Below are 14,138 nucleotides of genomic sequence, written 5' to 3'. Positions count from 1 at the left end.
GTGTCAGAGGCGTTTGCGTGTCTGGCCTGGGATCGTTCTGCCCTGCTGCGCAGTGTGGGAGTGGGGGTAAAAGCATAAATGCTGGGGACTTGAAATTTGTAATGCAGAGTATATTTGGATTCTGGATGGTTTTCCTAGGTAGAAACAAGGCCTCTGGAGCTGTGCAGGGCTTTAACCTTTGTCATAACTTCCTTTCAGATGCAGATGGTTTAAATCAGAAGCAGAGCGCCCCATTGTGGGTGAGGGGGTTGCCCCAAGCAGGTCGGTGACTGTTTGTCCTCGCCGGGGAAGCATAAGTGGTGGCTGTGTTACAGCACTGTTCTTTCTCTTTATTTTTAGGAAGTGATGGTGGATATCAGCTGTCAGGTGGAAGTGGGCAAGGTGAGCAGTGACAGAAGCAGTTATTTGTGGTAAAGGTCTCAATTTCTGGTGCAAGTCTAAGCGTCCGTTACTGTTGGTGTGTTTTAGGCATTGCACTTTTATTAAGGTGAGACCCCTCCTCGCTAAGAAAAGTGGTTTTGCACTGTCCTGAGAACTCGGGAAGTATTCCAGGAGCCTGTGATGAAGCCTTGACCTTTTCCTGTTTGGAGATGCCATCCAGGTAACCTTCAGGAATAGGTAAGGAGCTGTGGTGAGTTGGGGAGGTAGGGTGGAGTAGTGTGGGTGCACTCAAGTTTGAGCAATGTCGCATCACCTTGTCCCCCCCTCAGCCACGCATACCCTGTGATGACGGCGTCAGGCTCTGCGTGTGGCCCTCCAGTGTTGTCAGGAGATGGTGAGCGGCAGAATTGTCATGTTTTGGCTGATGGTGCTGCTCAGATCATACACTGATGGTTGATTTCATTTATAGCGGCTGACATGAGTGACAGCAGCCTGGTGAGAACATGAAATTGCAGAGGATGAGGTGGCCTCCCTTTACAACTGCCGTGGGTTCGCATCTTCGGACGTCGGAGAGATAAGTCGAGGGCTTCCGCCCACAGGGAGGATGAAAGCGGGATGTGGATTCGGGACTCTGCGGGAGGGATTTTTGAGCCAGCTTTGGAGATGGGGGTGTCCAAGATGTGTGCCCTTTGGCCATATAAAGGGTAAGTCCTGTAATGCTGACGTGCGCAGGGCAGAGCGGCCCTGGTGTCTGTCGTGTCATTTGTCTATCGTGCAGTGTGTGTCTTTAGTGTGTCTTGTGTGGCATGTCTTTTGCCTTTGTCCTTCGAGGGGCTTATTGGGACCTCTAGCATCATTCTTAGCATCTGTATTCCCACCTTTCCTGTCCCTGCGCCGGTGCCATCAAACCTTTGAGTCGGGAGCTAGGACAGGCATCAGAATCTCATCTCTCTTTAGAAGCATCCAATCAGAAGTGTTTTACTGTCTTATTCTGAGCTGCCATTGACAGCTGTGCACTGCAGAGATCGATTTTCAGTGGAGTAGGACTTGCAGGAGTGTGAAGATAGGTAGTGGATTCTGAGCGTAGGGTTCTCGTGCATCCATCTTTGCCGTTCTTGGAATGAATCGTCCTGTTAGCGTCTTGTTCCTGCCGGCTTCTCTGAGCCTCATCAGGTCAGCGTCGCTCTCATCTCGACCGTGTCCTTCCTCGTTCTCTCCGTGCTTGCAGTCGCTCTTCTGAATGAGTTTTCTCTTGCTGTTGCGTCCCCTTGTTTGTCATCCCCTGTGTCAGAGGCGTTTGCGTGTCTGGCCTGGGATCGTTCTGCCCTGCTGCGCAGTGTGGGAGTGGGGGTAAAAGCATAAATGCTGGGGACTTGAAATTTGTAATGCAGAGTATATTTGGATTCTGGATGGTTTTCCTAGGTAGAAACAAGGCCTCTGGAGCTGTGCAGGGCTTTAACCTTTGTCATAACTTCCTTTCAGATGCAGATGGTTTAAATCAGAAGCAGAGCGCCCCATTGTGGGTGAGGGGGTTGCCCCAAGCAGGTCGGTGACTGTTTGTCCTCGCCGGGGAAGCATAAGTGGTGGCTGTGTTACAGCACTGTTCTTTCTCTTTATTTTTAGGAAGTGATGGTGGATATCAGCTGTCAGGTGGAAGTGGGCAAGGTGAGCAGTGACAGAAGCAGTTATTTGTGGTAAAGGTCTCAATTTCTGGTGCAAGTCTAAGCGTCCGTTACTGTTGGTGTGTTTTAGGCATTGCACTTTTATTAAGGTGAGACCCCTCCTCGCTAAGAAAAGTGGTTTTGCACTGTCCTGAGAACTCGGGAAGTATTCCAGGAGCCTGTGATGAAGCCTTGACCTTTTCCTGTTTGGAGATGCCATCCAGGTAACCTTCAGGAATAGGTAAGGAGCTGTGGTGAGTTGGGGAGGTAGGGTGGAGTAGTGTGGGTGCACTCAAGTTTGAGCAATGTCGCATCACCTTGTCCCCCCCTCAGCCACGCATACCCTGTGATGACGGCGTCAGGCTCTGCGTGTGGCCGAAGCGTGTGGCCCGAGGGTGCTGGCATTGTCAGGAGATGGTGAGCATCAAAATTGTCGTGTTTAGGCCGATGGTGCTGCTGAGATCATGCATTGATTTCCTTTATTGCAACTGCCATCCATGACAGCAGCGCTTTGAGAGCGCAGAATTGCCAGAGGACGAGGCGGCCTACCTTCGCACCTGCTGTGGGTTCGCATCCCCACACGTCCGAGAGATAAGTGAAGGGCTTCCACGCACAGGGAGGATGGAAGTTGGATATGGGGTCAAGACCCTGCGGGAGGGATTTTTGAGTCATGTTTGGAGCCGAGGACGTCCAGGCTGTGTCCCCTTGGACCATTTCAGGTGTCGGTTTGAGGATGCCGAGGTGCACAGGGCAGAGCGGTCCTGGTGTTTGTTGTGTCACTTGTCTATCGTGCTCTGTGTATCTTTAGTGTGTCTCGTGTGGCATGTCTTTTCCCTTTGCCCTTCAAGGTTCTTTCTGGAAACTCTGGCGTCATTCTTGCCATCTCTGATTGCTTCCTTCCTCAGCCTGGCACCGGTACCCTCAAACCTTTGATTCAGGAGCTTGGACAGGCATCGTTATCTGATTGGATGCGTCTCAAGAGAGATGAGATGTCTTTTTTAAGGTCTTGTTCTCTGCGCTGCAGAGATCGATTTTCAGTGGAGTAGGACTTGCAGGAGTGTGAAGATAGGTAGAGGATTCTGAGCGTAGGATTCTCAGGCATCCATCTTTGCGGTTCTTGGAATGAATCGTCCTGTTAGCGTCTTGTTCCTGCCGGCTTCGCTGAGCCTCATCAGGTCAGCGTCGCTCTCATCTCGACCGTGTCCTTCCTCGTTCTCTCCGTGCTTGCAGTCGCTCTTCTGAATGAGTTTTCTCTGGCTGTTGCATCCCCTTGTTTGTCATCCCCTGTGTCAGAGGCGTTTGCGTGTCTGGCCTGGGATCGTTCTGCCCTGCTGCGCAGTGTGGGAGTGGGGGTAAAAGCATAAATGCTGGGGACTTGAAATTTGTAATGCAGAGTATATTTGGATTCTGGATGGTTTTCCTAGGTAGAAACAAGGCCTCTGGAGCTGTGCAGGGCTTTAACCTTTGTCATAACTTCCTTTCAGATGCAGATGGTTTAAATCAGAAGCAGAGCGCCCCATTGTGGGTGAGGGGGTTGCCCCAAGCAGGTCGGTGACTGTTTGTCCTCGCCGGGGAAGCATAAGTGGTGGCTGTGTTACAGCACTGTTCTTTCTCTTTATTTTTAGGAAGTGATGGTGGATATCAGCTGTCAGGTGGAAGTGGGCAAGGTGAGCAGTGACAGAAGCAGTTATTTGTGGTAAAGGTCTCAATTTCTGGTGCAAGTCTAAGCGTCCGTTACTGTTGGTGTGTTTTAGGCATTGCACTTTTATTAAGGTGAGACCCCTCCTCGCTAAGAAAAGTGGTTTTGCACTGTCCTGAGAACTCGGGAAGTATTCCAGGAGCCTGTGATGAAGCCTTGACCTTTTCCTGTTTGGAGATGCCATCCAGGTAACCTTCAGGAATAGGTAAGGAGCTGTGGTGAGTTGGGGAGGTAGGGTGGAGTAGTGTGGGTGCACTCAAGTTTGAGCAATGTCGCATCACCTTGTCCCCCCCTCAGCCACGCATACCCTGTGATGACGGCGTCAGGCTCTGCGTGTGGCCCTCCAGTGTTGTCAGGAGATGGTGAGCGGCAGAATTGTCATGTTTTGGCTGATGGTGCTGCTCAGATCATACACTGATGGTTGATTTCATTTATAGCGGCTGACATGAGTGACAGCAGCCTGGTGAGAACATGAAATTGCAGAGGATGAGGTGGCCTCCCTTTACAACTGCCGTGGGTTCGCATCTTCGGACGTCGGAGAGATAAGTCGAGGGCTTCCGCCCACAGGGAGGATGAAAGCGGGATGTGGATTCGGGACTCTGCGGGAGGGATTTTTGAGCCAGCTTTGGAGATGGGGGTGTCCAAGATGTGTGCCCTTTGGCCATATAAAGGGTAAGTCCTGTAATGCTGACGTGCGCAGGGCAGAGCGGCCCTGGTGTCTGTCGTGTCATTTGTCTATCGTGCAGTGTGTGTCTTTAGTGTGTCTTGTGTGGCATGTCTTTTGCCTTTGTCCTTCGAGGGGCTTATTGGGACCTCTAGCATCATTCTTAGCATCTGTATTCCCACCTTTCCTGTCCCTGCGCCGGTGCCATCAAACCTTTGAGTCGGGAGCTAGGACAGGCATCAGAATCTCATCTCTCTTTAGAAGCATCCAATCAGAAGTGTTTTACTGTCTTATTCTGAGCTGCCATTGACAGCTGTGCACTGCAGAGATCCATTTTCAGTGGAGTAGGACTTGCAGGAGTGTGAAGATAGGTAGTGGATTCTGAGCGTAGGGTTCTCGTGCATCCATCTTTGCCGTTCTTGGAATGAATCGTCCTGTTAGCGTCTTGTTCCTGCCGGCTTCTCTGAGCCTCATCAGGTCAGCGTCGCTCTCATCTCGACCGTGTCCTTCCTCGTTCTCTCCGTGCTTGCAGTCGCTCTTCTGAATGAGTTTTCTCTTGCTGTTGCGTCCCCTTGTTTGTCATCCCCTGTGTCAGAGGCGTTTGCGTGTCTGGCCTGGGATCGTTCTGCCCTGCTGCGCAGTGTGGGAGTGGGGGTAAAAGCATAAATGCTGGGGACTTGAAATTTGTAATGCAGAGTATATTTGGATTCTGGATGGTTTTCCTAGGTAGAAACAAGGCCTCTGGAGCTGTGCAGGGCTTTAACCTTTGTCATAACTTCCTTTCAGATGCAGATGGTTTAAATCAGAAGCAGAGCGCCCCATTGTGGGTGAGGGGGTTGCCCCAAGCAGGTCGGTGACTGTTTGTCCTCGCCGGGGAAGCATAAGTGGTGGCTGTGTTACAGCACTGTTCTTTCTCTTTATTTTTAGGAAGTGATGCTGGATATCAGCTGTCAGGTGGAAGTGGGCAAGGTGAGCAGTGACAGAAGCAGTTATTTGTGGTAAAGGTCTCAATTTCTGGTGCAAGTCTAAGCGTCCGTTACTGTTGGTGTGTTTTAGGCATTGCACTTTTATTAAGGTGAGACCCCTCCTCGCTAAGAAAAGTGGTTTTGCACTGTCCTGAGAACTCGGGAAGTATTCCAGGAGCCTGTGATGAAGCCTTGACCTTTTCCTGTTTGGAGATGCCATCCAGGTAACCTTCAGGAATAGGTAAGGAGCTGTGGTGAGTTGGGGAGGTAGGGTGGAGTAGTGTGGGTGCACTCAAGTTTGAGCAATGTCGCATCACCTTGTCCCCCCCTCAGCCACGCATACCCTGTGATGACGGCGTCAGGCTCTGCGTGTGGCCGAAGCGTGTGGCCCGAGGGTGCTGGCATTGTCAGGAGATGGTGAGCATCAAAATTGTCGTGTTTAGGCCGATGGTGCTGCTGAGATCATGCATTGATTTCCTTTATTGCAACTGCCATCCATGACAGCAGCGCTTTGAGAGCGCAGAATTGCCAGAGGACGAGGCGGCCTACCTTCGCACCTGCTGTGGGTTCGCATCCCCACACGTCCGAGAGATAAGTGAAGGGCTTCCACGCACAGGGAGGATGGAAGTTGGATATGGGGTCAAGACCCTGCGGGAGGGATTTTTGAGTCATGTTTGGAGCCGAGGACGTCCAGGCTGTGTCCCCTTGGACCATTTCAGGTGTCGGTTTGAGGATGCCGAGGTGCACAGGGCAGAGCGGTCCTGGTGTTTGTTGTGTCACTTGTCTATCGTGCTCTGTGTATCTTTAGTGTGTCTCGTGTGGCATGTCTTTTCCCTTTGCCCTTCAAGGTTCTTTGTCGGCGAAGGGAGACACGGACACCAATTCGGTCATCTGCAGAGTCTCGTTTATTGATAATTAGAGTGGCGATTAAATATAGTGCTTAATTAACTCATGCATATTGCAAAAGCTAAGCTCATCATTGGTTGCCTTGCCATATGCGTCACTATGCTGATCGACTAACTTTGTGGCTACACTTTTGCAATTTCATGGCTAGCAGAGTTCTTCTAGTTTTTCTTTTACAGTCTGTCTTTGTTCATCTTATCACAAGTCTACGTGCTTTCCCTCTTGCTATGCCCTTGAGGCTGAGGCCTGCTTTGTCAGCCTGACTAAATTGATCTGACTATGGCCTCTCTCTTCTAGCCATTCCTGCACCAAGCTCTCTACACTTCCCCCGTTTTCTTTTTGAGCGAGAAGATTAGTATGCCAAGCCTTGCTAACAGTTTTTTGAATGAAATTCTGCAAGCAAGTTATCAAGCAAGGAAGCAACAAAGCTAAGCATAAGAATACGCCTAAGATCATGATAGCATACTTAATGATGGTCCGAATCCATCCTCCAAGGCCCAGGCTTTTTAGCCATTCATCAATGTCCCAACCATCTTGCTCCTTTAGGTCATGTAGTCTGTTTTGTATGTCTCGTATTTTTTTGTGAATGGATTTAGAGTGGTCAGACAAATTCATGCAGCACATTCCCTCAAATTCCTCACAACCGTGTCCCTGCGCTAGAAGTAGAAAATCAATGGCTGCTCTGTTTTGCAGTACTGCATGGTTAACACTTGAGACATCCCTGGCCATCATGTCTAACACCTGAGAGGTGGTGTTAAATTCATCTTTTGCCCAGCACCCTAACTGTTCGGCTAGGGCCATAGCTTTCCTGGCTGCTGCGTGAGGGAGGAGTACAGCAGTTGCTACTTGTCTAAAGTCACTCCAAAAGTGTGGTTGCCCTATGCCGGTGCAGTCAAGATCATGTAAACTGCGTTTTGTTCGATTGGCATTGCTTGCAAGTTGCATGAGAGTAGTTACATTGGGATGAAACATGGCTAGTTTCCCTAGATAACAGGGTCCCCCTTGTGGCCTCACTGGAATACCATTCCAGGCACGATCCCCACAAATTAAAAATATTCCTGGGGGTAGTGCTCTTGCCTTTGTGATGTACCTACCGTTACATTTGGGGTAGAGTTGAGTATGTATTGTTGGTAGATTACTAAGAGCCGAATCAAGGGTTGCAAAGTTTTTGTCTTCTAAGGGCATAAAACTAAACCATCCTCCTGCGTTTCTTCCCATTGATGCATTAGTGCTTCCGAAGAGGTCAATCTCTTCCGGAGGGGAGGCTAAAGTTTTGCCTAAGGCTAGGACAAATTCACATTGCCAGCATCCATCGTGTTGTGAGGGATTACTATTAAGGAAAGTACAACCCTGCAACAAATCGTCATCCTTTTTTGTAGGTAGGTTGCTATTATTAAGATACCCTGCAAACTCTCTTGGTTTCCAAACTGGCAATCCTACAAGACAAGTTTTGAAAGGATTCTGCGCTCCCCCCAAGCTCAAGCAGATTGATTCTTGCTTTGTTATGTTAGCAAATGTTACCCATACATTTTCTCTAGGTGTGTGCTCCATTGGAAAAGCATTTGTGCAAGCAAAGTTAGTAAGCATAAGCAGTATGATGAGTATCATTTTTGTTGCTTACGTGGCTTCTTCTTCCTGTACTTTGGACTGTCTGCTGTTATGTGCCACTGTTTTACTTTTTCTATGCACTGGTCTAACACTTCTTCTGGATCAGTACCTGGCTTAACTGGTCCTACCCGAGGGAAAGGTAGATATGGCACTTTAGTCATGCATCGGGTAGCAACAATGCAAGATTTTGCAGTGATTTGTGTGCTCCAGAGCCAATTAGTTATTTCCCACCGGGCCCAAGCTAACATAAGCTGTTCTGGTGCTTCATATACACTCGGGACCTGTACAAACGGTACTCCTGCTTCCCCCTCTAATGCTGCACCCCAGCTTGAGCGTCTTTGGTCTTCCCTTTGACACTCTTGGCACCACAATTTATATACTGCTCTTTGTCTTACCCATGAGCAGTCCCCACAGCCCCCACACTTTAAAGCCACCCAAGCTTCACACCACGCCTTCCCACACGCGCAATAAGGGCGACCGTTAAGGCGTTGTTCCTCCAGGTAGGCGTGATACTCGATCCACTCCACCCAGTTCGGTGGCGGCCGTTGTAGTGCCTTGCGGACAGCGCGTTTATATGGTGCTAGTTTTTGTAAATAGGGCCGTAAGGTCACCGTCAACTTCTGTTGTATCCGCTCTCGGTCGTCTGGAGCTAATGGTGTCCTCAGGAATCTTTCCACCAACTCGCTCATTTAGGATGGGTTTCACCCACCTAGCAGGAACCCAAACTGTTCCTGTGGGAGTAGAAACACAAACATAACCTCTGCCCCAATATATTACTTCAGCGGGGCCATTCCATATCCCTGTCTTTGGATCCCGGTACTTTACCCACGCTTTTGTGCCTTCTTCCTTGTTACTTTCCCTTTTCCCTCTATGCCTAATTGCAGGCGGCTCTGACTCTTCCCCAAACACACACAAAAAATTCATAACATAAAGAACCTTAGCTAACCTTTCTTGTGGATCATCTATGGATTTGTGCTTGAGTAGGTACTGTTTAAGTGTCCCATTGGCTCTTTCTACTATGGCTTGTCCTGTGGGTGAGTGTGGTACTCCTGTGATGTGTTTGATTCCCCAGAGTCTCATAAACTGGCTTACTCTCTTGCCGACATAGGCTGGTCCATTGTCGGTCTTTATTTCCCTAGGCATTCCCATGACTGCAAAGCAACTTGTTAGGTGCCTTATTACATGGATTGCCTTTTCTCCTGTTTGTGCAGTAGCCCAAATGTACTTGCTGTAGGTGTCTATTGTGACGTGTACGTATTTGAGCCTACCAAATTCTGCTACGTGTGTAACGTCCATTTGCCAAATTTCATTACTTTCTAGACCCCGAGGATTTACCCCACACCCAAGACCCACCCCACTGTTATGATGACTGCAGGTGGGACAAGCTCTCACTATTGCCTTAGCTTCTTGTATGCCTATTTTGAACTCACGCACCAATCCCTTAGCATTCTGGTGAAATCGTGTGTGTGACTCTCTTGCCTCAATTCCCCTATCATCTGCTACATTCATAACCAATCTATCTGCCCTGGCATTGCCTTCACCCAAGCCTACATCCCACTTGTGGCTTCTGATGTGTATGATACAATAAGGCTTAAACCTTGCTCCTACTGCTCGCTTTAGCTGCAGCAAGAGTTCATAGAGTCTTTTGTTTTGCACCTCTTTCACAGAGGCGTCCTCAATTCTCTGTGCTACTCCTGCAACATAAAATGAATCAGTGACCACATTCAAAGACCCTTGCAGTTCACTAAGTGCCCACACAACAGCAAGCAATTCCAATGTTTGTAAACTGTCCTCTGGAGCAGCGTCTATTATCTGCTTTTTCCATCGAGGGCCTTCTTTCCAGGTGATGGCTGCCCTCCTCGATTTCTTTCCGGCATCCGTGAATGCTGTGATGGCACCCGCTATCGGCTGTTCCGATCGTGTTGGCTTTGATACCCAGTCCCAGTTTCCTAACCACTGAAGGTGACGTGGTGTCAGCGGTCCTGTGTTGACTGCTGCTCCAGCTTCCAGCAAAGCCGTTTGTAAGTCCTCAGAATTGAGGAGGTACCAGTCTAAGTCCTCCTTTTTCATGGGTAGGTGGATTGCGGTCGGACCTGTTCCGGTGATTTCCAGAATCCTTACCCGACCCTTACGAATCAAGGTAGCTACTTGTTCGATTTTTGTACTGATTGTCCTTTTTGCTTGTAAAGGTGGAGTTATCCACTCTAGTACCTGTATCTCCCCCGTTTTCTTTTGTGTCTGTGTAAGTGCTCCAAGTAGATGATCAGGAGTATTCCAAATGGTGAGGTCTATAGGTAATGATACATCCCGGCGGGAGACAAATCCTTTATTGACGCAGCGAATAATGCCATTGAGAGCGTCTTTTTGTTGTGGTGTCATAGTTACAGGTGTGGTTGGATCTGTCCCCTTGAGCAGTGGCCTGAGGGATTCTAGTAGAGAGTTGGGTATCCCAACAATTGGTTTGAGCCACTGTAGATCTCCTAGTAAGCGTTGTGCTTCATTTAGATTGGTGATTTTTGTCGCAATTTGAAGTTTTTGCGGCCGTACGATTTGATTTGTAATAGTCCATCCTAAGTACTTCCATGGTGTAGATTGCTGTATTTTTTCTGGAGCTATCATGAGAGATGCTTTTGCTAAAGTGTTTTGAATTTCTTGCATTTGAACATTTGTAAATGATGTTTTCTGGGCGAATAAGATGTCATCCATATAGTGGTAAATAATTGTGTCAGGCCATTTTAGTCTTAGGGGTTGCAAAGCCGCATCAACATATAATTGGCACAAGGTAGGCGAGTTTTTCATACCTTGTGGAAGAACAGTCCATTCATATCTTTTATCAGGTTCCCCCCTGTTAATTGCCGGTAGGGTAAATGCAAATCTTTTTGTATCCTGGGGGTGTAAGGCTATAGTAAAAAAGCAGTCCTTTAAATCGATAATTAAAAGAGGCCAATGTTGTGGGAGCATGGCTGGATTGGGAAGTCCCGGTTGTAATGCTTCCATTGCTTCCATTTGATCATTTACTGCTCTTAAATCATGTAGAAGACGATATTTCTCTGATTTCTTTTTAATCACAAAAATTGGCGTGTTCCATGGGCTTGTGGAAAGTTTTAAATGTCCTTGTTGAAATTGATCTTTTACGAGTTGATGTGCTTGTATTAGACTTTTCCTTTTTAGAGGCCATTGCTTAACCATTACCGGTTCATTGGTAGTCCAGGTGATTGGGATTGGGAAAGTCTAAGCAATGGCAATTACCCCAAAGGGTGCTCGTTGGATAGAACGACCCCAAGCTGAGCTAGAATGTCCCTTCCAATTAGACAATGTACCATGGGCGGTAATGCAACTATTGATAACACAGTTACCAAGTCCTGTTCATCTATAGTAACTTTTATTGGGGGCGTTTTCTTTGCGAGGGTGAACCCTCCGACGCCCGTCACGGTATCCGTGGTTTGTAATGATGGCCAATCACAGGGCCATTTTTCTGGAGAAACAATGCTGGTATCTGCTCCAGTGTCTAAAAGTCCCATCATTTTTATTGTACGTCCTGCATAGGTGAACCTCACCTCCTTTTTGGGTCTAGTATTGAGATCCATTGTGAGCAGAGCAACACCAGAGGATCCAAAACCTTGGTCCTTGCGCGGAGTTTGTGTTTGTGGTTGAACACCCCGGCTTAACTGTGGAAGTGGAATAAATTGAGCAATACGCTGATTTGCCTCAATTGTTAGAGGAGGAAAAGGAGTATAGACTATTATTTGTATTTCCCCAGTATAGTCTGCATCGATGACACCTGGTAGTACAAACAGTCCTAAAATGGAGCTTGATGAGCGTCTCACTATTAGTCCTCTAAAAGCTTGTCCTTTAATAGTTACCGGGCTTTGTACTCCAGTTGGGACTTTAGCGGGGCGTGTTGTTAATAATGATGTTTTTATTGTGGCTGCCAAGTCAAGTCCCAGGCTCCCTGTTGTGGCTGGTTGCAGACAGGAGATGGCGCTGATGCTACGGCGGCTACTTGTGTCTGGGCGCGGCTGCCGGACGCGCTCCGCCTGGAGTTTCCCGATTGGCGGCGACAAGCTGACGTGTTGTGGGTGTTGTTCTGGCAGTTCTGGCACCACACTCCTGAGGCTCGGCAGTCTCGTCGAAAATGGCCTCCGTTTCCGCATCTAAAGCATCGCGTTGAAGGAGGTCGGCGGTTGTTCGCTGTGGCCGGTGCTGCTGTGGAAGCACGGAGCGGGGCAAGAGCAGCTAGTACCTGTGACTGTGTGGACTCAGCTTGTTTCTGCAGCCCTAAACCTATTTCTTTTAGTGCATTAATTAAGAAAACCTGTGACCCTGATGGCTGCAGCGCCATTTTTTCTAATGCCTCTTCTATCGTCCAATTAGCTCCTAGAGTTGACAATACCCTCTTTGTTGCCTCATTGCTATTTTGTAACGCACATTGCTTTAACATCGCCCCTCTCATATACTCTGGAACTCCTGCCCTGTCGATAGCAGCGGTAGCCTTATCTACAAAATCCCCAAAGGATTTTTCCCTTCCTTGTTTTATTCCCATATACATGGGTATACCTGAGCTATCTTTCACCTGATCAATAGCAGTTCTTACGATACGCATGGCTTCTCTAACCCTGTCGGCCCCCGGGAGTAACTGAGTTTCTGACCTGCGGAATGCACCCACTCCCATTAATTCATCTGCTGTAATTCTGGCTAAGGGATCACCCTGACCCCTTTGTACCGCAACTGCCTCGGCAACAAGAGCTTGCCAGTGAGCATTAAATAGCATTTGCTGATGTGGTGTGAAAATTAATTTTGCTATGCTTTTTAGATCATTTGGCAGTAACAAATATGTGTCAAATAGATAGTCTAGCATTTGCTTGGCTGGCTCGCTGCGAAACCCGAACTGACTCACTGTCTGCCGTAACTGTGCTAGCAACTTCCAATCAAGTGGTTCATACTCTCCCACTTGTACAGCTTGTCTTTGTTGGTTTACTCCCTGTGTGTATGTTACAGGAAAGGTCCAGACTTTGACTGCGCTCACAGCGGCGTCATCCCCAGTCTCCAGGCCGTGTCTAGCTAGCATATTCCATGCCTCCCTCCTCTGCCTTGCCACTTCCCCCCGCAGGTCGCTTTCCGCCCTAGGGACAGGATTTGGCTCACTGGCAGGTTTAGGGGTGCTAGATTCAGGCCGACAAGGGGATTCTACGCTGCAAGGTTGGGATATTTCGCCCTCTGCAATTACCTCCTCTGCTTTAGCAGCATTATTCCCCAGTTCTTCTGAGGGGGGTGCAGAGGGCCAAGTGCAACTAGCCCCATCGGCCATTCCTGCCGTGTCTCTAAGAATAGGTATTTCAACCCTTCTTGTGCTTGGTGCAAGGGGCTCATTATCACCATACTGAGCATTTCTTTTATATGCCTCTACTGCCTGCTGTGCCGCCCTTTTCTCTGCCTGTTGCTTTAAAAGCGCGTTATGAACTACTTGCCAAATTTTTCCTAACTTTTTTGCCGTCTTATCATCTCCTAATACTGCCTCCCACAGTACATCTCCTAACTTACGCCACTCATTTAACTCATGCACACTATGAGGGTTAGTGAATAAGCCTTTAGCAGAACCCCAGGCTAACAACCCCGGTATGTCCTTCCTGGGATTAAGCTCTTTTAGCCCTAACTTATCTATATGTGCTATAAATAAATCATATGCTGCTTGCCTGTCCATTTTTTACCGTCGGCGCCGTTGCAACTCTCCGGCTTCGGCAGCACGTATGGCCCAGGACCACCTCTGTAGCTCCTGAGGGTGTCTTTCCTACGTCGTTTGACACCGACCCGGTTGCAGCAGGCCCCAAACTCAACTTCACCGACCGTGGCGCGTTCTCCCCCGTTTTCTTTTTTAGCGACGGAGGGACAGCGTCGGGGTCACCATTTGTCGGCGAAGGGAGACACGGACACCAATTCGGTCATCTGCAGAGTCTCGTTTATTGATAATTAGAGTGGCGATTAAATATAGTGCTTAATTAACTCATGCATATTGCAAAAGCTAAGCTCATCATTGGTTGCCTTGCCATATGCGTCACTATGCTGATCGACTAACTTTGTGGCTACACTTTTGCAATTTCATGGCTAGCAGAGTTCTTCTAGTTTTTCTTTTACAGTCTGTCTTTGTTCATCTTATCACAAGTCTACGTGCTTTCCCTCTTGCTATGCCCTTGAGGCTGAGGCCTGCTTTGTCAGCCTGACTAAATTGATCTGACTATGGCCTCTCTCTTCTAGCCATT

General features: G+C 48.4%; 1 long non-coding RNA gene across 1 annotated transcript; it reads left to right on the top strand.

Moving 5' to 3' along the window:
- The first annotated feature begins 9,813 nt into the window (after nt 1–9,813).
- LOC148225014 (uncharacterized) lies at nt 9,814–13,571 on the top strand. Its single transcript, XR_015805362.1, has 2 exons — nt 9,814–9,902; nt 11,976–13,571. It is a non-coding gene; the product is annotated as an uncharacterized LOC148225014 (long non-coding RNA).
- Nucleotides 13,572–14,138: the final 567 nt, after the last annotated feature.

Source organism: Sturnus vulgaris, chromosome 1 (genome assembly GCF_052056855.1).
Source record: "Sturnus vulgaris isolate bStuVul1 chromosome 1, bStuVul1.hap1, whole genome shotgun sequence".
NCBI classification, from domain to species: Eukaryota; Metazoa; Chordata; class Aves; order Passeriformes; family Sturnidae; genus Sturnus; species Sturnus vulgaris.
Note: the sequence above shows the minus strand (reverse complement) of the source record. Positions and strands in the feature narration are given on the sequence as shown.